The sequence below is a fragment of the Petaurus breviceps genome, unplaced genomic scaffold (assembly GCF_028583685.1).
Source record: "Petaurus breviceps papuanus isolate PSGF00001 unplaced genomic scaffold, PetGlider_PUasm1.0 90650, whole genome shotgun sequence".
Taxonomy (NCBI): domain Eukaryota; kingdom Metazoa; phylum Chordata; class Mammalia; order Diprotodontia; family Petauridae; genus Petaurus; species Petaurus breviceps.
Genome location: NW_027187299.1, coordinates 6,615,083 through 6,639,241, shown reverse-complemented (window position 1 = coordinate 6,639,241; position 24,159 = coordinate 6,615,083). Strand labels below are relative to the sequence as shown.

Sequence of the window (24,159 nt, the reverse complement as noted above, 5' to 3'; positions counted from 1 at the left end):
ATCTATCTATCTATCTATCTATCTATCTATCTATCTATCATCTATCTATCTATCTATCTATCTATCTATCTATCTATCTATCTATCTATCTATCTATCTAATTTGCATATACTTTCTTCATCCTGTACCATTTTAAATGTCTTCTCATTTTCATTTCAGTTCTTCATATTTGTCATTCTTTGTTGCAACAATATATTCCATGTAGTCTTCACCAAGCATTTAAAGTTTCACTATGTACCAGGTAATGTGCTAAATGCTAGAGATACAAAGGGAGATATAGAAATAACCAGGTACATTCAAGACATGTGCAGGATATTTGGAAGGTAATCTCAGAGGGAAGAAACTAGCAGTGGGCAGTGGGTGTGGGGGAAAGGGCTACTGGAGAAGGTAAGTTTTGAGCTATGTCTTTTTTTTGTAATTTCTTTTTTTTTTAAAAAATACTTAATAGTATTTTTCCCAATTACACATAAAGATTTTTATAAGATTTTGAGTTCCAAATTTTTCTTCCTTCCTCTCTTTCCTCCCCCTCCCCAAGACAGTAAGTAATCTGATACAGGTTATACATGTATAATTACGTTAAATATATTTTCACATTAGTCATGTCATGAAAGAAGAATCAGAACAAAAAAGTAAAACCACAAGAAAGGGGGAAAAAAAGAAAATAGTATGTTTCAGTCTTTATTCAGACTCCATAGTTCTTTCTCTGGATATAGATAGCATTTTCCATCACGAGTCTTTTGGAATTGACTTAGATCATTGTATTGCTGAGAAGAACTAAGTCTATCAAAGCTGGTCATTGCACAATGTTGTTGTACAATGTTCTCTTGGTTCTGCTCACTTCATTTAGCATCAGTACATGTAAATCTTTCCAGGTTTTTCTGAAATCTGCCTGCTTATCATTTCTTATAGCACAGTAGTATTCCATTACATTCACATACCACAATTTGTTCAACCCTTTCCCAATTGATGGGTATCCCCTAAATTTTCAATTCTTTGCCATCATTGAACTATTCTTGAAGGAAGCCAGGGAAGCTAAGAGGCAGAGATGAGAGGAGAGGAGCATTCTAGACATGGGGGAAAGCCAGTAAAAAGGTACAGAGTTGGGAGCTGGGAGATAAGAGTTTTGTATGTCAGGAAAAACAAATAGACTAGTGCACCTGGATCACTGAGTACACTGAGAAAAGTAAAATGTGAAAGGACTGGAAAGGTAGGAAGGGTCAGGTTAGAAAAGGCTTTAAAAGCTTGATAACCTCTATCAATTAACCTGGAATCTATTGGATGGTGGTAGTAATCCAAATAACATACCTTGAATAGAATTATTTGGAGAAGACCTGGAATCTTTTTTGAAAGCACTCTTCTTACTTTGTCCTGTGATATTCTTGTCTTATAGTATCTCTATAATATTCTAAGTGACCTTTGAGTTTAAAATCAGCCTCAGACACTGCTAGTTATGTGATGAAGGGTATCACTTAACCCTGGTTGCTTCAGTTTCCTCCTCTGTAAAATGAATTGGAGAAGAAAATGGCAAACCCCTCCATCATCTTTGCCAAGAAAACCTCAAATGGGGTCACAAAGAGTCATACATAACTGAAATGACTAAATAGCAACAGTTCTTAAATCACTGAAGAATGAAAAATAGCTAACTAAATGAGACATTTTGAAAGTTTCTGAAAGTATTTCTTTTGCTAGGTCTGTATACCTTGAAAGATTTTCCTTCCACACATCTTGAAGATTTTGGATGCTCGGAATGACAACATCTATTTGTAACTTACATTGTCAAGGAGATGAGATGTGTCAGCAGATGCTATCCTAGAATTGATCAACTAGTGATTTCTTGGAACTGGGAGTTTTGGGATTGCTTTGTGAAGATTTCTAGGAGAAAGATCCTAGAAAAAGTGGAACCAAGTTGAAAATTGGAGGTAGGGATATGTTCTCTATCTTCATACCATGTGGATAGGTATTGATATATCTGGTATTTTGTCCTCTAACTTTCTCCTTCAACAGAGATTTTAAAAAACCAAACACTTTGGTCACTATTGCTATTATGGGAGTAGATGAGTTTTTATTTGCTATGTTGATATGGACCATATTTGGTGAGATTATCCAATGCCCTCACCAGAGGCAATTTCTATCACCTGTTACCCTGAGAGTCTGGAAAGTGAGTTATTCCCATTAACTGTGTAGTAACTCTTTTGAATTGCCTAGTCTAGTCTTCCTCCCCTTGGAGGTGGAACAGGGTGGGGCTAGGAATGTGGAACCGGAAAAGCCAGTTTCTGCTACTGTTTGCTGAGCTCAGGGCTGACAGCATAAATACAGAAACTGTCCCTCCCTCTTTTTCTCTCTGTTCTTCTTTTTCTATCATTTATTTAATTCTTTATATAAACAAACCAGCAGCTATGAATCTTAGTTATGTGGTTAATATTAGCAGCGTGGATTGAGGTTTGCAGGAAATGTGTGAGTCTAGGAGAGGCAGCTAGGTGGTACAGTGGAGAAAGTGCTAGGCCTCAAATCTAGCCTCAGAAACTTATTTGATGTGTGGCCCTGGGCAAGTCACTTAACCCAATTGGCCTCAGTCTCTTCATCTGTAAAATGAGATGGAGAAGGAAATAACAAACCATATGAGTCTAAGAATAAAGTGAGTGATAAATTCTTCCTCTGCATGGCAACAAGACAAAGGTAATAACTCTGACTGAGCTTACAAACATATTGCAGGCAGTTTGCAATAGTGTTCCCATGCCAGTTCAAGCTGATAAGCAGGTGTGATTTTAAGCAGAGATAAAATAATATAAAATGGATTAAAACACCTGCAGGTAGAATAAATGTGTAAAATAACTCTGACCTGGGACAGGGAGGTATAAGTATGATAGTGTGTACCATGTGGGACCTTTTTGGGTTCTTTGCAAGTGCTTATGTGATAATCTCCTCCCTCCCCCCCTCCCCCCTTTTTAAAATTATACCACCCAGGCATAGTTCCCTGTCCCCTACCCTTGTTTCAGGTAGTAACACCTGAGGGGAGGGCCACCATCATTCCAGCAGTTTACTTGCAGATAAGGATTTAGAGAAGAGGACAACCTAGACCAACTGCCTTGACCAAGGGTAAACTTTAGGTGGCCCCAGCCACTGTGAGCTTAAGAGTGTAATGGGAATGCAAATTTAAAGATCTTCCCTTCCCCTAGGCTAAAGTGCACCTGAAGCCTGGGGTGGGAGGCTTGGTTTTCAGTAGATACTTTTTGATTGGGCAGTGAGTCAATAAGATTGTTACATTCTCTGAGCCAGGAGAAGGCTATATAAGCCCTGATGTGTAGCTTTGTTTTGGGACTCACTTTGAGAAGTGTTCTGTGATTTGATCTGGATTCTGGGAAGCCGTTGTCCAAAGCCCCCCAGCTTTGAAGAACCCATATGTTGATTTGGTATGGATGTAATGGCTGGACAGTTTGGAAAGCTGTCTACTTGATCTGTTTCTGTCTTGATAATTCTGCCTGTATACTTTGAAGTTCGGGGTGCTGACCTTTTTCCCCTGAACGAGGTAAATGATATATGTTTGACTGATTAAAGTAAGCTTGTTAACCCATATTGAGTTGCTTTCCTTTATAAAAGCAGATCCAAGAACCTGTGGTGGCAGCCACCCTAAGGATGCTGGGGTGCTTGCTGCTACAAAGAGGATGGTTCTTCAGCCTTGTAGAGTGGACCTCTATCACTTCTGTATCTCCTTTCACACTGTGAACTTTCACTCTGTATATCTATTCATTTACATAACAAAATGTTATTAGATTTTTATGCATCAATGCTATGTCCAAGGCAATTGTAAACAGCAATTCTGTCTGTAATGATGCCTCAGTTCCATAACAGTTTATTTGTTGAATTCTCAAGAATATTTTGAGGATTTATATTTGCAGTATGGGGATTTGTCACTTTTTAGTTTAGAAAGGGCAGCTAGGTGGCACAGTGGATAAAGTGCCAGGCCTGAAGTCAGAAAGATTCATCTTTATGAGTTCAAATCCAGACTGAGATACTAGCTGTGAGACCCTGGGTGAGTCACTTAACCCTGTTTGCCTCAGTTTCTTCATCTGTAAAATGAGCTGGAGGAGGAAATGGTAAACCACTTCGGTATTTTTCCTAAGAAAACAGGGTCATGAAGAGTCAGACATGACTGAAAAGACTGAAAAACAAAGTTTAGAAAGGATGGTTTCTAGTATGTAATTCTAGTCAACTGGATGTAGCTCTCTACATATTCAGTAGATGCTAAAGTCTTACAATCACTAGTGATATGTTGCACAGTTTCTGTCACTTAGTTATATAATCTTCATTAAATGGTAAGTCCAGGCTCATTAAAGTAATCTTTCTGTAACTTCTGGCAGCAATAATCTTGAATAAATCCTTCCATTTCTAGAAACACATTTGAACAATTAAGTCATTTGTCCATTATAACTTTGTCAATATATTATTGAGTGTATGTAAATATCAGCCATGTTTAAAAACCCTTTGTTTCTACTGTAAAGGGAATCTGAAGATCTTCCCTGCCCCTTTGCCCCTTGATAGGCTTAAATGAATCTGAGAAACTTCCCTGATTTGAAAATATACTTTGCCTCTTATAGGTGGTCACATGGAGGCTTGTTTTTCAGCAATGCCAACACGTTGTTACTTTGTGGTTGGGCAGTGGGTCAAGAGGGTTGTGACATTCTCTGACCCAGGAGAAGGCTATATATACCCTGATGCGAGATTTTGTTTTGGGACTCACTTATGGGAAGAGTTGTGTGATTGGGTCAGATGAGACTCTGGGCAGCTGTTGAGCCCCCCAGCTTTGAAAACCCAGATGTTGGTGCTTCCCTCTTTGGTAACTAACTAGGTATGGATGTAATGATCAGACAGCTGGAAGCCCGGTCTGCTAAATTGTGTTATTTTCTGTTGTAACTTCTGTTCGTATTCTCTGAAGTTCAGGGTGCTGACTTTTTCCCCTGAACTATGTAGATGATACATTTGATTGATTAAAGTAAGATTGTTAATTCATTTTGAGTTGCTTTCCTTTAGAAAAGCAGATCAAAGAACCTGTGCTAGCATCCATCCTGGGTATGCTAGGGTACTTGCTGCTACATCTACTCTTGGATTTTAGCTGTTTCACAAACTCTATTCAGAGATGAACCATATTTGGTTCATTCAACAAATCTTGTGGCATATGCCTGTTGTCAAGCTTTACTTTTTCTTTGTGAAGTGAGGTCTATTGTTGCAAAGATATTTCTAGAAAATTTTTTACTGTTGGTTGTTTGGCCTGAGAACATCTATCAATTCTCTTCCTCTTTTTTTTTTGACAAAGAACAGCACATTAATCTTTCCTTAGTTACTGTGGAACAATGAGCCCTGTGTTTCAGTAATACATTTTCTTGCACCATTCTCATTTCTCTTTCCAATTTTTCTTCACTTCTCTTACTTGATTTTCAAAATCCTTCTTGAGGTACTCCATGGCCTGTAACCAATTCATATTTTTCTTGGAAGCTTTTGATGCAGGAGTTTCGACTGCATTGACTTCTTCTGGTTGCATGCTTTGATCCTTTTAGTCCCCAGAAAAAAATTCTATGGTCTGATTGTGCTTCCTTTGCTTGCTCATCTTGCCAGCCAATTACTTGACTTTTGAGCTCTTTGCCATGGTAGAACTCTGCTTTCAGAATGCAGAGAGCTACATCCCAGATCACTGGGGTTTTTGCAGATGTTGTCAGAGCTATTAGGAGGGCACCTTCTCTACATCCCTCACAAGCTCTGGCACACTGGCCACATACCCCAGGACCACCATCCAAGACTGCAATCCAGAACCAAGTAGGACAAAGCAAAAGTGATTACCCTCTGAATGGCTGCTTGGTCCCCCTACAATCTGCAGGCCAGGAGCTTTGGAGGCAGTCACGTGGCAGTAGCGGCAGTCATTGCACCTCTGCCACCTCTGCCCCATGGGCAGGGGCTAGACCACACTCTTCCATCACCCAGTTCCAACAGAGTTCCCCACTGACCTTTTGCTTTCTCATTGGCGTTTATGGGTTGAGAAGTCTGGAAACTACCACAGCTGCTGGTGATTCACTCTCCTAAAGTCTGCTCTGATCAGTCTGTGCCACAGGTTGTGGCTGCCCTGGGTCTGGTTGCAGGCAATTCATGCGGGACTGTGCTTGACTCCTAGTCTGGTGCAATAGCCCCTTTTTGTTGGCCTGCCAGGCTGCCTTCAGTGGGAGATTTGTTTCTCTCTGTCACTTTGTGGGTTCTGTAGCTCTAAAAGTTGTTTAGAGTCATATTTTACAGGTACTGGAGGTGGTTGGAACAGGAGTCATGTGGAGTTTCTGTCATCTTGTCTCCTGTAAATTGCTTTAAATGTGTTCTTTTGGTTTTACTTGGACCTCAGGGGGATAGTTACTCTCCTAACAAACAGAGCCTCAATTTTCTTCTTGCTAGCTTCCAGGATGTATATACCTTTTGTTTGAAGCTGACCAAGACATTTTATCATCTTCATCCATTCTTTCAAACTGACCTCATTATTTAAGTTCAATACCTTCAGCCTCTATTCTTTCTGGGTGACAATTGAAAATTTTATATTTATGGAGTTTAAAAAATACTTTGATATTGTTGGAGAAATTTTCCATGAGATGAAGTAGCTGTTTAATGTAATTTTCAGTGGATATCATCCATATGTATCAAATGATTATCATAATATTTTGGTATGATTTCCTCTTTGACTTGAAAGCCACCCTCGATTCTATTCAGAAGTGGAGATCATGAATTTGAGGTTTGGCAGCACCATAGCAGGCTTAAGCTATATCCTCACACAATGGCACATTTTATGTCATTTGAACATGGCAATATTATATTGTTAGCACACTTACACTTTCATGCTTTGTCAGATGCTTGTGTGTCAGAAGTTGTGTTTCGTGCTCTGATGTATGATAAAGCTATATCCCAAGGGCCTATAAAGGAAAAGAACAAGTCTTATTACTCTGATTTTGTGAAAGAGCGTTGTTTGTTTGAATTTGTAAATTTGTCCTAGAGGTTGCAAAAATTTACAAAGGCCTTTAAAAGATGAATAAAACATATGAAAGGTGTAACCTGAGGGCCAAGATCCCTCAAATGCTCTTGGTTCACATGGACTAGACATAATCCTGGGGACCAAGTCATTTTCTCTCTCTTGGTCAATGCTCACAACTTCAAGATTATTTTTAATTATGTTCATAGTATATCTTGTGTATAAGTTTCTCCAAAGGTGAGTAACAATGTCTCCAAGTTCTGCATGTTACTCCAGGTAATAAATGCATATTAAATATGGAGCAGCTTTTGTTTCTCCCCAACAGGAAATGCATAAGATGTAGATAATTCATAGGAGCCCAATAAACAGATAAAGAAAAAGTAAGGCACTCAAATAGCCCATTTGGAATCCTGCAAAGTAAACATTCTTTGAGAACACTGCTAAATAAGCAATTTCCTTCCCTTTGGACCTGCCAAGTTTGAACAGCTCACTGAAATAGTGGGGAAGGGTGGTAAGGTCCTAATCTTTCGCCCTCCTCTGCCCATGGTGTGACTCCAGTTTTCCAGCTGTGAAGAGGAATCCAAATAATATTTTGATATTGTTGGAGAAAGTTTCCATGAGATGAAGTAGCTGTTGGCTCTGATTTTTAGTGATTCCTATAATCTGATGTTATCCATAGATAGCATGCAATTAATGTGATATTTTGGTATGACTTTCTCTTTAGCTTGAAAACCAGCCTCAATTCTGTTCAGAAGTGGAGATGATGTATTCTTCAATTGGTAATCCTCTTCTTTCTATAGGAAATCCATTATTAAAGACATCTGTCTTTAGGAGGTGGATGCCTGAATTTTTAAACTTTTGATTAGCCATCTGGTTTCCCCCAGTTTTTCCATGGAAAAGAAGATTCTTGGAATCTCATCTCTCAGGCCATGTACAAGCACTTGTCTATGTACTTATTATTTGCTCTCTAAAGCAGATGTGTCCAATATACTGCCTGCAACACTCATGAGTACGCTCAAACCAAATTAAAATGTAATTGGAAAGTATTTGACAAAATGAATTAAAATACACTAAAACAGATAATATTACATTTTAAACTAAGTCAATATTCAGACCACAGGGATCCTTATGTACATTTTAGTGATACCCATTTTTATTTGAATTTGATACCACTGCTTTATATTATCTCATTTGTGGATCTCATCAGCTCTCATGGGTTCAATATGCTTATAACTTCTAGACTTATACATCAAGCCCAAGAATTTCTCCTGAGTTCCAGTCCCACATCAACTTGCCTATTTTTTCCCCCATTTTTGAATGCTTTATTAACTTCTGATTTACATCATTCATTTACACCAGATTTTGAGTTACAAATTTTCTCCCCGTTTTTCCCCTACCCACTGCCCCAAAATAGCAGTCCCAATATCCCCTCCTCCAATCTGCTCTCCCCCATATCTTCTCCCATACCCCTTTTGACTTTTCCAGTAGGGCATGGTAGATCTCTATGCCTCAGTGCCTGTATATCTTATTTCCCAATTACATGTAAAATAGTATTAATAATACTATATATATATTTAAATATTTGATTTTAAAACTTTGAATTCCAGGTTCATTCCCTTCCTCCCTTGTCACCCACCCTTACTGAGAAGATAAGCAGTTCAGTATAGATTGTACATGTATGGCTAATGCAAAACAATAACACAGTAGATATATTGTAAAAGACTGACTATATTTCCCTCCCTCCTATCCCACCTCCCACTTGTTCTATTCTCTACTTTGATCCTGTCCCTTTTCAAAAGTGCGTGCTTCCAACTTCCCTCCCCCCCAGCCTGCCCTCCCTTGCATCATCCCCCCTCTCATCCCCTTCCCCCGTACTCTCCTATAGGGTGAAAAACACTATTTAGTGTGTATTTCATTCCCTCCCCAAGCCAAATTCAATGAGAATAAGGTTGACCCATTCCCTTTTGCCTTCCTTTTCTTCCCCTCCATTGTAACCATTTTCCCTTGCCTCTTCTATATGAGATAGTTTACCCCATTCTGTCTCTACCCATCTCCTCTCATTATATTCCTCTCTCACTTCTCAATTTCACCTTTTAAGTGTCATCCCTTCCTATTAAATTGGTCCTGTGCCCTCTATCTATGTATACCTGTAAACATATATACACACATTCACATATGTATTCATATGCCCATATACCCTCATATATAAAATTCTATTCCCTTCAACTATTTTCATACTGAGAAAAGTTTCATCAGTTACAATTATTGTTTTTCCATGTAGGAATGTTAATAGTTCAACTTTGATAAGTTCCTTATGATTTCTTTTCCCTGTTTACCTTTTCATGCTTCTCTTGCTTCTTGTATCTGAATGTCAAAATCCCAGCTCCTTTGACCTCTGGAATATCATATTCCAAGCCCTTCGATCCCTCAGTGTAGAAGCTGCCAGATCCTGGGTTATCCTGATTGTGTTTCTACAATATTCGAATTGTTTCTTCCTGGATGCTTGTAATATTCTCTCCTTAATCTGGGAATTCCGGAACCTGGCTATAATATTCCTAGGAATTTTCTTTTTGGGATCTTTTTTCAGGAGGTGATTGGTGGATTCTTTCAACCTCTATTTTTCCCTCTGGTTCTAAAACATTAGGGCAGTTTTCTTTGAGAACTTCCTGGAGGTTGATTTCTAGGTTCTTACTTTGATCATGGCTTTCAGGTAGTCCAATAATTTTAAAATTATCTCTCCTGGATCTATTTTCCAGGTCAGTGGTTTTCCCCATGAGATATTTCACATTGCCTTCTATTCTTTCATTTGTTTGGATCTGTTTAACAGCATCTTGATTTCTCATAAAGTCATTAGCTTCCATTTGCTCCAATCTAATTCTGAAGCAATGATTCTCCTCATTGAGCTTTTGAGATTCTTTTTCCATCTGGCAAATTCGACTTTTTAAAGCATTCTTCTCCTCATTGCCATTTTGAGCCTCTTTTGCCATTTGAGTCAGTCTATTTTTTGAGGTGTGATTTTCCTCAGTCAGGCTGTTGACTTTCATTTTGTAATTTTCTTGCATTGTTCTCATTTCTCTTCCCAATTTTTCCTCCACTTCTCTTATCTGCTTCTTAAGGTCCTCTATGGCCTGTAACCAGCTCATATTTTCCTTTGAAGCTTTTGGTTCAGGAGTACTGACTTCACTGTTTTCCTCCTGTTCCATGCTTTGTTCCTTTTTTGTCCCCAAAATAGGAGTCTAATGTTGGAATCTTTAATCTGCTTTATTTCCTTTGCCTGGTCATGTCACCCCTCAGTCACTTGACCCCTGGGATTTTTGCCACCAGATGTCTATATGACATCCTATTCTATCCTATTTGACAAAATGAATTAAAATACACTAAAACAGATAATATTACATTTTAAAACTAAGTCAATATTTTGACTTAGTAGGACTCTGCCACCAGACAGGGGAGCTTTCATCCCAAACGCTGGGGTTTTCTCAGCTGCCAGAGGTATTAGATGGCCTCTCTGAGGCCTCCACACTCTCTGGCAAGCTGGACACATACCCCAGGACCTCCACCGTAGACTGCAATCCAGATCCAAGCAGGTTAAAGCAAGAACGATTACCCTTCACACTGGTTGCTTGGTTCCCCTACACTCTGCAGGCCAGGAGCTGAAGCTGCTATGTGGTGCTGGCTGGCTTTGCCAGGCATCTCAGCTGCTTCTTGCCCTCAAAATCCCATGCACTCACACTTACTGGGTCCCAGAGTCCAGACTGCACTGACCTCTCCCTTTGTCCTTTGCATCTATGTGTTGATAAATCTGGAAATGGCCACAGCTGCTGCTGATCTGGAGTCCCTCTTGCTGGCAGCTGGTCAGACCCGCCCTGGGGCTAAAATCTCCAGCTCATGTGGGCCTGGGCTCAGCTCCCAGAGAGCTGTGCTGGTCATTTCCTGCCGGCCTGCTGGGCTATCCTCTGTGTGGGGGGGGTAGCTTCTCCGTGTCATTTTGTGGGTTTTGCAGCTCCAAAGTTTGTCCAGAGTCCCCTTTTACATTGATTGGGGAAGGTGGAACCTGGAGCTGCTCGGAGGTCCTGCTTCTGCTCCACCATCTTGACTCCACCCCCAACTTGCCTATTGAACAATTTGAATAGGATGTCATATAGACATCTCAAATTTATCTAGAACAGAACTATTTAACTTCCCCACTATTTCTCCCCAAAACCCCATCCTTTTTCTGACCTTCTGGTCATATTCACCAGCTATTTCCCATTCCTGTAAAGTGCTACCTCCTCATACTTACATCCTGGCTTTCCTGACTTCCTTCAAATCCCAGCTAATATCCCACCTTCTATAGGAAGTTTTTTTTTTATCCTTCTTAATTCTAGTGTCTTTCATTAGTTGATAATTTCTAATTTATCTTGTATACAGGACAATGTGAGACATGTTCTCCTGCCGATGCTTGCTTGTTAAGACCTGTCAGACAACTGGACCACTGATCAGTTATAACTTGAATTTTGTGTGTTTATTTGGAAAATAATGTAATCACTCTGACTTTAATTTTGTTATACAACAGATTAAACATGTACAGTTTTTCAAAATTTTCTTCTCTTCTTTCCTTATGCTTTGACTCCCCCCCCCCTTATTTTTATTCAATGCCTCCCAATTGTACCTGAGGGTACTGCCACCCACCTGGATCATTACAACACTCCCCAGGGTGTTGTATCACCCACTTTGGTAACCATATATAGTCTAGGACCTAGACTATTGCAAAAACCTTCTCTAATAGGTCTCTGTAATGGGAATCTGAAGATCTTCCCTGCCCTTGGCCCCTTGATAGGCTTAAGTGAATCTGAGAACCTTCCCTGATTTGAAAATATACTCTGCCCCCTAATAGGTTGAATATGGTCACATGGAGCCTGTGGCGGGAGGCTTGTTTTTCAGGAATGCCCACACCTTGTTACTTTGTGGTTGGGCAGTGGGTCAAGAGGGTTGTGACATTGTCTGACCCAGGAAAAGGCTATATATACCATTATGTGAGGTTTTGCTTTGGGGTTCACTTTGGGAAGAGTTGTGTGATTTGGCCAGATGAGATTTTGGGCAGCCGTTGAGCCCCCTGGCTTTGAAAACCCAGATGTTGGTGCTTCCCTCTTTGGTAACTAATTAGGTATGGATGTAATGGTCAGACAGCTGGAAGCTCTGTCTGATGAATTGTGTTATTTTCTGTTGTAACATCTGTATTCTCTGAAGTTCAGGGTGCTGACTTTTTCCCCTGAACTAGGTAAATGATATATGTTTGATTGATTAAAGTAAGATTGTTAACCCATTTTGAGTTGCTTTCCTTAGAAAAGCAGATATAAGAACCTATGCTAGCAGCCATCCTGAGTATGCTAGGATGCTTGCTGCTACAGTTTTCCTGCTTCATTTCCTCCCACTATAATCTACCCTGTACTCAGCTTCCAAAGTGATTTTGCTAATATAAAGGTCCCATTCTTTATTAACTGTATGATAAACAATAAACTCCATTCCTGGCATTTAAATTTCCTTACAACTTGGCCCTTTCCTACATTTCCATGCCTATACTTTATCCTTATGCAGGCACTCTCTGATCTAGTGATATTGGTCTATTTGCTGTTCTCACAAATGAATCTCCATCTCCCATGGTCATGTCTTTTATACTGGCTGTTCCCTATGTATAGGATGCTCTTCCTCTTTACCTCTATGTATTACAATCCTTGACTTACTATGTAACTCATATCAAAGGTCACCTTTTGCAGGGGACATTTCCTGTCCCCTCTAGCTGCTATGGACTCCCCCTCCCCCAGGCTTACCATCTATATATGCCATATGTGTCATCTATTAATTATATGTAGAAACATATATGATATCTGTATTATATATGTGTGGAATGTGTATATGTGGTATGTATATATGTCTATGTCTACATCTATGTCTATGTCTACATCTATGTCTATGTCTATGTCTATGTCTATGTCTATGTGTTGTCTCTTCAATTAAAATCTTAGGTCCTTGAAGGGAGGGATTATTTTGCTTTTTCCATGTATCATTACTGCTTAGCACAATATCTGGCACATAGAAAGTGCTTAATAAATTCTTGTTGATGGCTTAATTTAAGCAGAAACTCTATCAATACCCTGACTGCTGCAATTTCTTAGGTAGGGGAAGTCTGTTCTCAACAGTCTAGATTCTGAACTATGTTTAAACAAGGAAGTTTTAGCAGAAGGCAGCCAGGAACCTGAGGCCCAGGAACTCCTATTAGGTTACCTCATTGCCACTATTTGCTCCTTCTGTAGTCCAGAAGTAGGTGCAAGGGGAAAGGTGAAGAGCAGTCCTGAACAAAAGAGTGAGCCTCAATTTATTTGTATAGACCACAAATAGAGCTGTGATTCCGTCAAGAAAGGTTTGTCAATCTGACTGTCAGTCACCAAATCATCTTGGAAAGGATCACAGTTACTGGGTGCTAGTCAGAGGAGTTCCCCATTTCAGTGAAATACCAGCTTGCACACTACCCTCCATAAGAAGGTATCCCTTGGATGCTTCCATACCAAAGTTCATATTCATAATCTCATCAAGCTGATCTTACTTGACTAATCCTGCCCCTTATGAATAGTGAACCAGAACCTTTATAAACTGCCTCATTTTTAAAAATGATTATTTATATTGAAAACTTCAAAGTATGTTCCTTAGGTACTTTGTTCATCAGGGTTCATCTCTCAGTATAATACAAAAAGTCCATGAGACAAATGTTATCTAAGTATTAAACTGTGTTGTGTTAACACAGTGTTAAACTAAGGGAACTAAGTGCTTAATAAGTCAATACTGAATTCAATTTAACCACATTTTCCTTTTCCCACACCAGTTCTAAAATGAAATTCTATTATATTGTATTTGTTCCATTTTAAGAAGACTATGTCACTAACTAGCATCCAACTGATCATTTCATCCTCTTTCTCTCCTCTCCTGCAGAGAGATTACATAGAAGCACAGATTCTTTTGAAACACATCTCTGCAGCAGATGATGGTGGAAAATAAAAGATTGGCATTAGCCCAGTTTTCATGATTCATCACCAGCCCTCAGGGTTGCACACTCACCATCATTTCAACATTTCTCTACTCAGTATTAGTACCATTTCCATTGAATGGTTTTGTTGGCCCACCTTTCTATTGCTCATATCATGGTAATATATCTGAGGATTTACCCTTCCCCCTTGCCCCAGTGATTTCATTGGTTTATTCGAAACTCCTTTTACATGCAGGTCAGTATATTATCTGAAATTAATATGTTTCAGAGAAATTTATACACACATGCATATACACACATATATGTAGACATGTTTGTATGTTATACACAAACTCATATACACAATACACATGTGTATGCATATACAACACATGTATGTATAAGGACAAGAGAGAGTAGAGGGCTCTACATGTGTATGTAGTGAGGCCCACCTGTAGTGAGGGGTGCTATCCTTATGTGTGTGACTCCAAGGGAGGCAGAATAGATATCTTTAACTTCTTCCCCTACCCTTCTCCCGGGGATACTACTATTCTTGCCAGGAGGGGAAGTAGAGAGTTGGGGCTAGAGGTCACCACTCTGCTCTCCTCAGAGGAAGGGGTTACTAGGATGGAAGCCTATCTATCTGCTCCCCTAAATATTGTTCTTTTAAGGAATATGATCAGATTCTATTTAACTTTTGAACACTTTATTATTTTGAGAGGAAGGAAGAGAACAAGTTGTATATCCAAAGCTTGATCCCTTCTCCACCCAATACCATTTCCACAATGAACACATATAGAATAGGAAAAGATATCATTTATTCAAATCATAGCAAAACAGACATCAGAGAAAGAATATATAGGAGAATGGGTAGCTAGGTGGCACAGTCGATAGAGTTCTGGGACTTGAGTCAGGAAGATTAATCTTTTCTTTTTTTGCTTTTTTTGGAGGGGGGAAGGCAGGACAACTGGGGTTAGGTGACTTCCCAAGGTCACATGGTTAGTAAGTGTTAAGTGGTTGAGTCTGGATTTGAACTCAGGTCCTCCTGATTCCAAGACCAGTGCTTTATCCACTGCGCCACCTAATCGCCCCAAGACTCATCTTCCTGAGTTCCGATCTGGCCTTGGACACTTACCAGCTATGTGACTCTGGGCAAATCACTTAACTCTTTTGCCTTGGTTTTTCATCTGTAAAATAAACTGCAGAAGGAAATGACAAACCACTCCAGTATCTTTGGCAAGAAAACCCCAAATGGGGTCATGAAGAATTGGACAGGACTGAAATCATTGTACAATAATAACAACAAATACATAGGAGTATACCAGACAATATACAGTGAGGGAGCTTTCCCTTTGGGAGCAAGATAACAGCCCAAGTAAGAGAGAGGCTTCTGGATCTCACGCAAGGGGAAACTCTCCAAAGTGTGTAGAGTAACAAACTGGGAATAGGGACATGATGGAGACTGCCCACTCCTCACATGTCATCCTAAAATATTTTCTTTAAGCAACCTGAAGTAGGGCTGGCCTCTTCCATCTTCTCTCTAAAAGCTGACAACCAACTCAATACTCAAAGAAAACTTGAAGGTTGGGGCGGCCAGGTAGCACAGCGAGTAAGAGCACCGGCTCCAGTGTTGAGATAGACCTGGAGATCGAATCCCGGGCTCAGACACTTAGCACCCACCCAGAAACACCTGGCCGTGTAACCTTGAGCAAGTTACTTAACCCCGATTGCTTAGGGGCGGCCAGGTGGCTCAGTGAGTAAGAGTACCGGCTCCAGTGTTGGGACGACCTGGAGATCAAATCCCGGGCTCAGACACTCGGCACCACACCCAGAAATAACTGGCCGTGTAACCTTGAGCAAGTTACTTAACCCCGATTGCTTAAAAAAAAAAAAAAGAAAACTTGAAGGTTGATCAGTCCCAAAGGATGGACTGACTTCAAAGAGTCCTCCAAAAGGAGACTAAGAACCAAAGCTCTTGCCTCTCAACAGCTCTGTTCTACCTCATTGATAGAGCAGACCTTTAACTTCACAATTAAGGAGAGAGTACCAGAGAGTACCATAGCAATGAGTTTGGGTACAGAGGTTAGCAGCTTAGAACCCTGAGGGGTTCTATGAGTTGCCCATATTCACAGAGCCAGTATGTGTTCAAGGTAGGACATGAATCTAGGTCTTCCTGGATTAATGACAGTAATTTACATTTATAAAGGGCTCACTTTAACATTTGAAGTGTTTTACACATATTATCTCATTTGAGCCTCTCAACAACCCTGAAGTCAGTATTGTTTTCTCCATTTCATAGGTCAGCAAAATGAAGTTCAGAAAGGTTGCAACTTTCCCCATGGAATAAACATCTGAGAAGGAATTTGAACCTAGATTTTCCTTGCTCTAAGTCCAACACACTTTCCACTAACACACTTTTCACTGTGTCATGATAACACGTTATTAAGGAGTAGTCTACTGAATTTTTTCTGTGAGTCTATATTGGATGGGACCTCTTAGATTTCAGATACTATTTTTTCCTCTTATGAGTAGGAACAGAAGGCACTGAATTTTGTAACTATGAATCATAGAATAACAGAATTTCATAGAGGAAATCTGAGAGAACTTGAAGATTAACCCTTAAAGACAGCTATATGACTGAGGGCCATGGGTTTTATAGGGGGAAGGGCAGTTTGTTATTCAGGCATGTCCATTGGTTACCTATTTCTGATGTCACAAGCAAAAAGATTACAGGGACACAGTCTAACCAGGCTCCCTAGTTAAGGCCTCATTAGATATAGCATCAGGCTAGAAGTTTCTAGTAAGGAGGATTATAGAATAAATGTTCTAGAGGGTAAGATTTCAGAAAAGGAGCAAGGGTGGGGTGAGCCAGGCTGAGGAACAGGCATATCATTTATGAGCCTTATGGGTATCAGAGAAGTCCCCCAAAGCAGAGGTTTTTGAGCCTACCACAACTTGTGTGCAAGAAGTGAGTTCTGCAAACATTAATTGGGCCATGTATAACTGGAGAAGAAGGTATATAGTTAAGTAGTGAGACTGAGGGATAACAAATGAACAGTCATGATGGTATCCTTGAAGCACTTTCAAAAACCAGAGAAAAGCCTCCAGGATGTTGGGTGAATCCACTATAGAGTATTTACAGAAAGACATTGTAAAAGGATGTCACATGAAATTACCATGAACTGTTTGAACAGAGGGAGAGTCCACACTGCTGAGTTCACAGGACTGTATGTATTAACATAAGTAAATATCCTCTTATGGCTTCAGGCCATTCTTCCAATTTGTGCTTTACACAGATTGAAATCTTATGGGATTTACTCAGTAACATAAAGAAAGGATAAGTAGGGAGCAATATCTAAAGGAAGGTAATAAGGAGGCAGTTAGGTGTCTCAATGGACAGTGCACTGTACCTAGAGTCAGGCGAACCTGAGTTCAAATTCAGCCTCAGACACTTAATAGTTGTGTAACCCTGGGAGAGTCACTTAATCTTGTTTGCCTCAATTTCCTCATCTGTCAAATGGACTGGAGAAGGAAATGGCAGACCACTCCATTTTTTTTTTGCCAAGAAAAATCCAAAATGGGGTCACAAAGAATTAGCCATGATTGAAATAATTGAACAACAGCAACAACAAATTATCATCTACCTCTTATCACCACATCTTGTCCATCAAGAAATCATGGGAGACTTTTGTCAAATGCCGGATTCCTGGATTCTAAATATTACTAGTTATGGTATTTTCCTCATCTATTAGTCTAGTGACTTTGTAAAAAAAAAAAAAAAAGAAAGGAAATGATACAAGTGTTCACATGAGTTGCTTAGTTGGATGTCATTGGTAAATGAATGTGAAGTATAGATAATGTCCAAACAACCATAGAATTATAGGAAAATCCATAAAAAGAGAAGTCCATAAAAATTCTCTCTGTTGCAGATTTTTATATTGCATTCATAAATGCAAAAAAATTTATTTGAGACCCCAGAATTAAAAGGTATACCACTGATTTAAAGGTCTAAGTGTTACTTGCTCTGCCATTGCAGTCTTTGTCAAAGCTGGTAGTGTGGTGTAGTGAAAAGAACACTGAATTTGGAATCAGAGGATGTAGGTTTGAAACCCTGGATTTGTTATTTGCATCTGTGACCTTGAATAAGTTACTGAACCTCTCTGAATTTCAGTTAGCTCACCTATAAAATGACTGGACTGGAGTAGATTATTTCTTCTAGTTCTAAAATTATGACATGCTATTAAGGATGGAAGAGAAGGGAATGAGCATTAAACTCCACTATGTGCTAAATACTTTAAAAATATCATTCAGTATAGGAATCCCTAATACAATGTCCCTTGTAGGTAAGCATCTAGTGTTTTTCTGAACACTTCCAGTAATGGGGAGCTCATTACTTACAAGAAAGTCAATTCCATTGTTGCATGGTGGTACAATATGCTTTTTCACCAAAAATTCTTCTGTCCCTCTGACATTTTAGTGCCTACTATGACAAGCAGTAGACACTAATACTTCATAGTAGGGAGAGGTAGTACTTGGGGAGTAACAAAGTTTAGATAAGATACAGCTCCTTAACCTGTATCCAAATTTACTTAACATATTATCATCTAGCTTTCATTGCTACAACAAGAAATCATGGTGGATTATAGTAGGAGGATAGTAGAGCAAGAGAAACAAACACAGGTAACTGTAATACGTAACCTCATATGTTAATTAGTTGATGTGAAATTTGTAAAAGAGAGAATTATTGTTAATTTAGGGGAGGAAAGAGATCATTAAGGACAAAGAGTATCCAAGAAAGTCACTGGAGGAACTGGCTTTTGAATTGGACTCTATAGGATGGTTAAGAGTTTAAGAGGCAAAGTGGAGTGGGGGATAGGAAGGAAAGATTTCATGCATAGGGAACAGCATGAGCAAAGGTAAAGAGGTGGGAAACAAGGGTGTTAAGTTTAACTTCATTATTTCCATCAGAGGTACTACCTGTTATGTAGGCTCCTATATTTGACACATATTATCTTATTTGATCCTCACAACAATCATTCAAAGTAGATATTGTTATTGTTCCCTTTATATTAGCAGTAGTATAGAAGATGGATTGAAGCTGAGAAAACTACAGAGTGGGAAGACCTGTTAGGACGTTGTTGAAATAGTCTCTCTGGGTGTTAGAGTATGTATGGGCCTAGTGAGAAGTGAGAGGACTCTAATGCAAGAGATATTGTAAAGAGAATCACAGAAATTTGTCACAGATTGATAATAAAAGGTAGAGGGAAGAACATTGTTATAGATAATACCAAGTTGCTTCAAAAGGCAGAAAGAACTAAGAGTAATGGGTGGAAGTTACAAAGAGGTAAGTTTAGGCTTGTTTGCAAGTTTCCTAACAATTAGAGCTATGCTAAAGTAGAACTGGTTGCTTTTGGAGGTAGTAATTTTCTGTCCTTGGGTGGTCTTTCAATAGAGGGTAGATGATTACTTATGTATGTTTTAGAGGGAAATCCTTTTCAGGAATTATTTGGAGTAGACCACTGCTGAGGTCCTTTCCAACCTTGAAATTCTGTAATTATGATTTCAAATTGTGGTGCCAATGATAGAAATAATGAAAATAGGAGGATCAAGTTTAAGGGGAAAGGTAGGATTTAGTATATTGAATTTGGGTTGGTAGTGAAGTGCCAAGTGGTTAAGGATCCAGCAAAGGAGAAAGTGGTGCTTCCTTATCTAGGAAGCTAAAGGAGGAAATGGTATCCTTATGTAAGTGTGTGTATGGGGGAGGTAGGGGTGGGGGGTGTAGGTGGTAGTGGTGGTGCTCAACAGTGTCAAATACTACATGAAGAATGAGGACTGCAAAAAAGATACTGAATTTTCTGATTAGAAGGTCATTACTAATACTGCAGTTATAACGGAGTATAGGAGGTAAAGTATGTGAGTGGGGGTGAGTAGAAGCCAGATTGTAAGAGGCTGAGGAAAGAGTGGGTGGGAGGGGAGAAGAGGATCCCTTCTTGGTGAATCATTAGGCTCATTGATCACATTTCCTGCTGACTCAGGCATTTGTATAGGCTGCTTGGGGAAAAAGGGGGATAGTAGCCAAACTGGGTAGAAATGTAAAAAGGAAGTTTTGTTTGTTTTTTAGACCTGGGAGACCTAAATATTCTTATAGGCAGATTAGAAAAAACCTCAAAAAACAACATCAGAAAGGGAGTGATAGAAGTTGTATAAGAAAGGTGATAATTGCTGGAGTCAGGTCCTTAAAGAGGCAAGAAGGAATGGAATTAAGGGTGCTGGTATAGGGATAGTGAGAAGCAGAAGAAACCTCTTCTTCTGGGAGAGAGAATACTATTCAGAGAGGAGAATGTGAGTGAAGATGCAGAGATGTTTTGATGAATGGAGGGAGTTGAAGGAGATCATACTGGATGATTTTTCTATTATCAAATGTGAATCATGTCTAAAAATGTTATAGAAAGGTCAGTTATCATTACTACTATTTAAAAATTATTTTGCCTTTTTTCATATTGTTCTGGTGAAGTAGACTTGCATCTGCTGCAAGTATGGTAGGGGTAGAATTCAGGGTGACAAGGAGTAAAAAAATTGGAATAGTCCCTGTGGGGAATGAAATAGGGAGTCAATAAGAGCAGAAAAACTTCTGAGTAGCCACAAGGGCCAAGCTGAGTTTACATGCCATACATCTGTATTTATATGGGTGTTTAAACTCATAACCCTATGAGGTAGCTCATATAATTATTGGCCACATTGTTCAGATGAGTCTCAGATGTTAAAGGCTGACCACAGCTAGTAAGCTGGAAACTGGGATTTGAATTTGTCTCCTGGCTCCAGGTTTAGGGTTCTTTTTTTTTAAAGTCTTTTAATTCTATGCTGTTAAATAGAACCTTGTGATACAGTGGAAACAGTGCTAGATTTGGAATTAGAGGACCTTAGTTCAAATGATGGCTCTCCCACTACTATCTGTGTGACCTTGGACAAGTCCCTTAGCCTCTCTGGGTCTCAGTTTCCTCAACAGTAAATCAAAGGGGTTGGATTAGGTTACCTAGAAGGTCCATTCTGTCTCTAAATCTATGATCCTATGAATTTTTTTCACTTGAGGCCTCCTTCTTTTGTACTTCTTCAATTTAGTTTTTGAGCCTAAAAGTAAAAATCTACATCAATCTATGTTAAACTTCATCACCTTGCATACCAGCCTACCAAAGTCATTTCAAACTTCCATTCTGTCATCTATATCATTAGCTACATCTGCCAATTTGGTGACATTCATAGGTTTGGTAAAACTTCAATTTCTTTATTCAAGTCATTATTAAAACTAAAATCAAGATATTTAATCTTACAGCATTTAGTGTATGTATTACTACAGGAGAGCTGGTCCCAAATTCATTGATTTTCATTGCCCCTTCCCTCCATCTCAGTTGTTGAAATAAAAAAGGAGGGCAGGTGATTAGAAAGATCAATTGATAATTTGTTTATCTGTTAAATAAAATACAAAAGCTTGTCTATGACCAGTTATTCCTTTACAAAATGAGAAGTCTCTCCAGCGGAATTAGATGGGGAGTTTGCAACTGACTGAAGATTAGCCACGCTCTAGAAAGCAAGCTTGCTAGCTGAGTGTCATTTGAAGACAGAAACAACTTTACATAAAGACTGTTCCTCTCTCAGATGGCAGCATGGAAGAGGGGACTTCTCCCCCCATTGGCCATGGCAACAGAGCTACTCACCTATTAAGAGATACATTATCCAACATAAAGAGAAAACAGTTGAGCCAATAGAGACAGCTCCATTAAGTATAAACCCTGGCAGCAGAGAAGAGAGTCAACTATGGATTCAAGGGAGATTTAGCTCTCTGGGTGTTGAGAGTTGAGTTATAGAAAAGAGAAGGGCCAGAGTACCCAGCTGAACAAACTAGCAAAGACAATGAAGCTGCCAGGAAGGGATTAACATGAAAATAATGACACAAGAAGAGAAAGGACATTGGGGTGATACCTGCAGTTCTAGAGGTATGGATTAATTGCTTTTGTCACATGTATTCCCTGTGTGCCCCACTACTAGTATACTCTGGTTGTGTCCTCTCTTCTTAATGACATATATTTGTGTATATTTGTAGAGGAATGAAACTGTTTGTGGATACAATGTTATATAGCTACTGTTCTTACTATACCTTTGTTTTAAACTAATTGTGTCTCCTGCCTGGTTTTTAAAAGGTGAGTATGGGGGGGGGAGGGGTTCCTGAGCTTTGAGAATGTAGATCCACAAAATCATCTTTCCCTTCTATACTAGTACAATTTGGGGGATTAATAGATACATCAGTAACCCTATCAAAAGAAAAATCATGAAGTCAACCTGACAAGTCTTGGTTTTGGTGAATTTATGCTGTTTTAGTTCTTACCACAACTTTTTCTAAATGTTTGTAAATGATATATTCTAGGTTTTTCCTACTGATTAACGACAAGTTTACTTATATTTATAGCTTACAATCTTTACTGTAGTGTCTAGAATAATTTTTTCTTTAAAAAAGGGAGCATTTACCCATTTCCAGTCTAGTTTCAATCAATCAATAAACATTTATTAAGTCCCCATGGAAGAATTTGATGTAATTGAGTGATTAAGAAGTATCTAGAAATTAAAGCCCTGACCACAAACATATTGTTTACCTTTTCCATTTACTGAGGGGAGAGGAAGAAGCATCTCAGCTTAGTATTCCAAGAGACCTAAAAATCACCAAAAAAAAAAAATTATTGAGCACCCCCTCTGAGTACCATGCAAAATAGGTACAAAAGAGCTTGAAAATCATCTAGTCACTACTGTCTCAAAGCTTTTATTCAAATGGTGGGGGGAGGGCACATATAATTGCATATAAACACAGTTAAAAGGTATAACTATATTCATAATCAGTAACAACTGTGCACAGAATTAAAGCATTGCACAATGGAACTTCCCAACAACTTGGTGAGGTAGCAGTGGCAAGAATGTGGAATTTGTAATCATTGGACCTGGATCCTAATACAGGCTCTGCTACTTACTCCCTAGGTCATTCTAGGTGCATTGCTTGACTTTTCAGGGCCTCGATTTTCCTTGTCAATGAAAAAAAAGGACAGAACTACATAATTTCTAAGAACAAAGACCAGAACTATGTCTTTTTTTATTTTAAATTTTATCCCAGCCAGAATAAGAATCGCTCTCTTAGAAAAAGGAAAACTATAATAAAGTGACTGTGTAACATTATATGGAAATCCTTTTATAGTTGCCTTTCTTTGTAATGGTTGCTTGCGTTACTGTTTCAAATTACCTTAAAAAAAAAGTCAGCCTTGAGATTTGAAACTGTTAAGATAAGTAGCTTTGTAAATTTTTATATAACTATTGAAACAATATAATACTAAACACCTGAGGAATACAATGTTATGAGAAGTGGGTCTTCAAATGACTGAGATGGCCAAGTATCACTGCTTTAGTGATCTTAGAATTCCTTAATAAAATTCGAATGATAATACCATTGATTTGGGAGCAGGGAACAAATAGTTTTGAATGTAGTACGGACACAAAACAAAAAAAGACTAATTGTCTTAGTCAACTAGCATTTTATTAATTGCCTACTATATGCCAGGCACTTTGCTAAGTGTTAGCAAAAGAAAGGCAAAAATAGATCTATATAGGATAAAGATGGTCTCAAAGAGTAGGCACTAGCACTAATGAGGATCAAGCACTAATGAGGATCAAGAACTTTTTGCAGAAGGTGGGATTTTAGCTGAGACTGGAAAGAATCAAGGTTAGGAAAGAGGTGAACATGAGAAGGGATAACAATCCAGGTAAGGGGATAGTCAATGAAAAGGCCTAAAGTTGGGAAACGAAGCAAAATGTGCTATGAACATCAAGGAGAGCAATGTCATTGGATTATAGAGTGTATATATATATATATATATATATATATATATATATATATACATATATATATATATATGTATAAAGTATATGGTAAAGTATAAGAAGACAGGAATAATTGGGGAAGGCCACGTTATGAAGGGATTTAAAAGTCAAATAGAGAATTTTATATTTAAATTTATCTTGGCAGTATGAGGAAGACATTGCAGAGTGGGTGATATGGTCACTTCTGCACTTTGGGAAACTCATTTTGATAGTTGAATAGAGGATGAATTGGAGGGGGGAGAACCTTAAG

General features: G+C 38.9%; 1 long non-coding RNA gene across 6 annotated transcripts in view; it reads right to left on the bottom strand.

Annotated features, from left to right (window-relative positions):
- Nucleotides 1-24,159, bottom strand: part of LOC138143644 (uncharacterized) — a 34,789-nt gene that overhangs the window by 8,189 nt on the left and 2,441 nt on the right. For 3 of the 6 annotated variants that reach the window (XR_011163767.1, XR_011163766.1, XR_011163768.1), the window contains exons 2-4: nucleotides 22,640-22,696; nucleotides 15,130-15,193; nucleotides 6,858-6,938 (exon numbers count right to left, since the gene is read on the bottom strand). This is a non-coding gene — a long non-coding RNA (uncharacterized lncRNA). The remainder of the gene's footprint in view (nucleotides 1-6,857; nucleotides 6,939-15,129; nucleotides 15,194-22,639; nucleotides 22,697-24,159) is intronic. The other 3 variants (XR_011163771.1, XR_011163769.1, XR_011163770.1) reach the window with 1 other exon arrangement.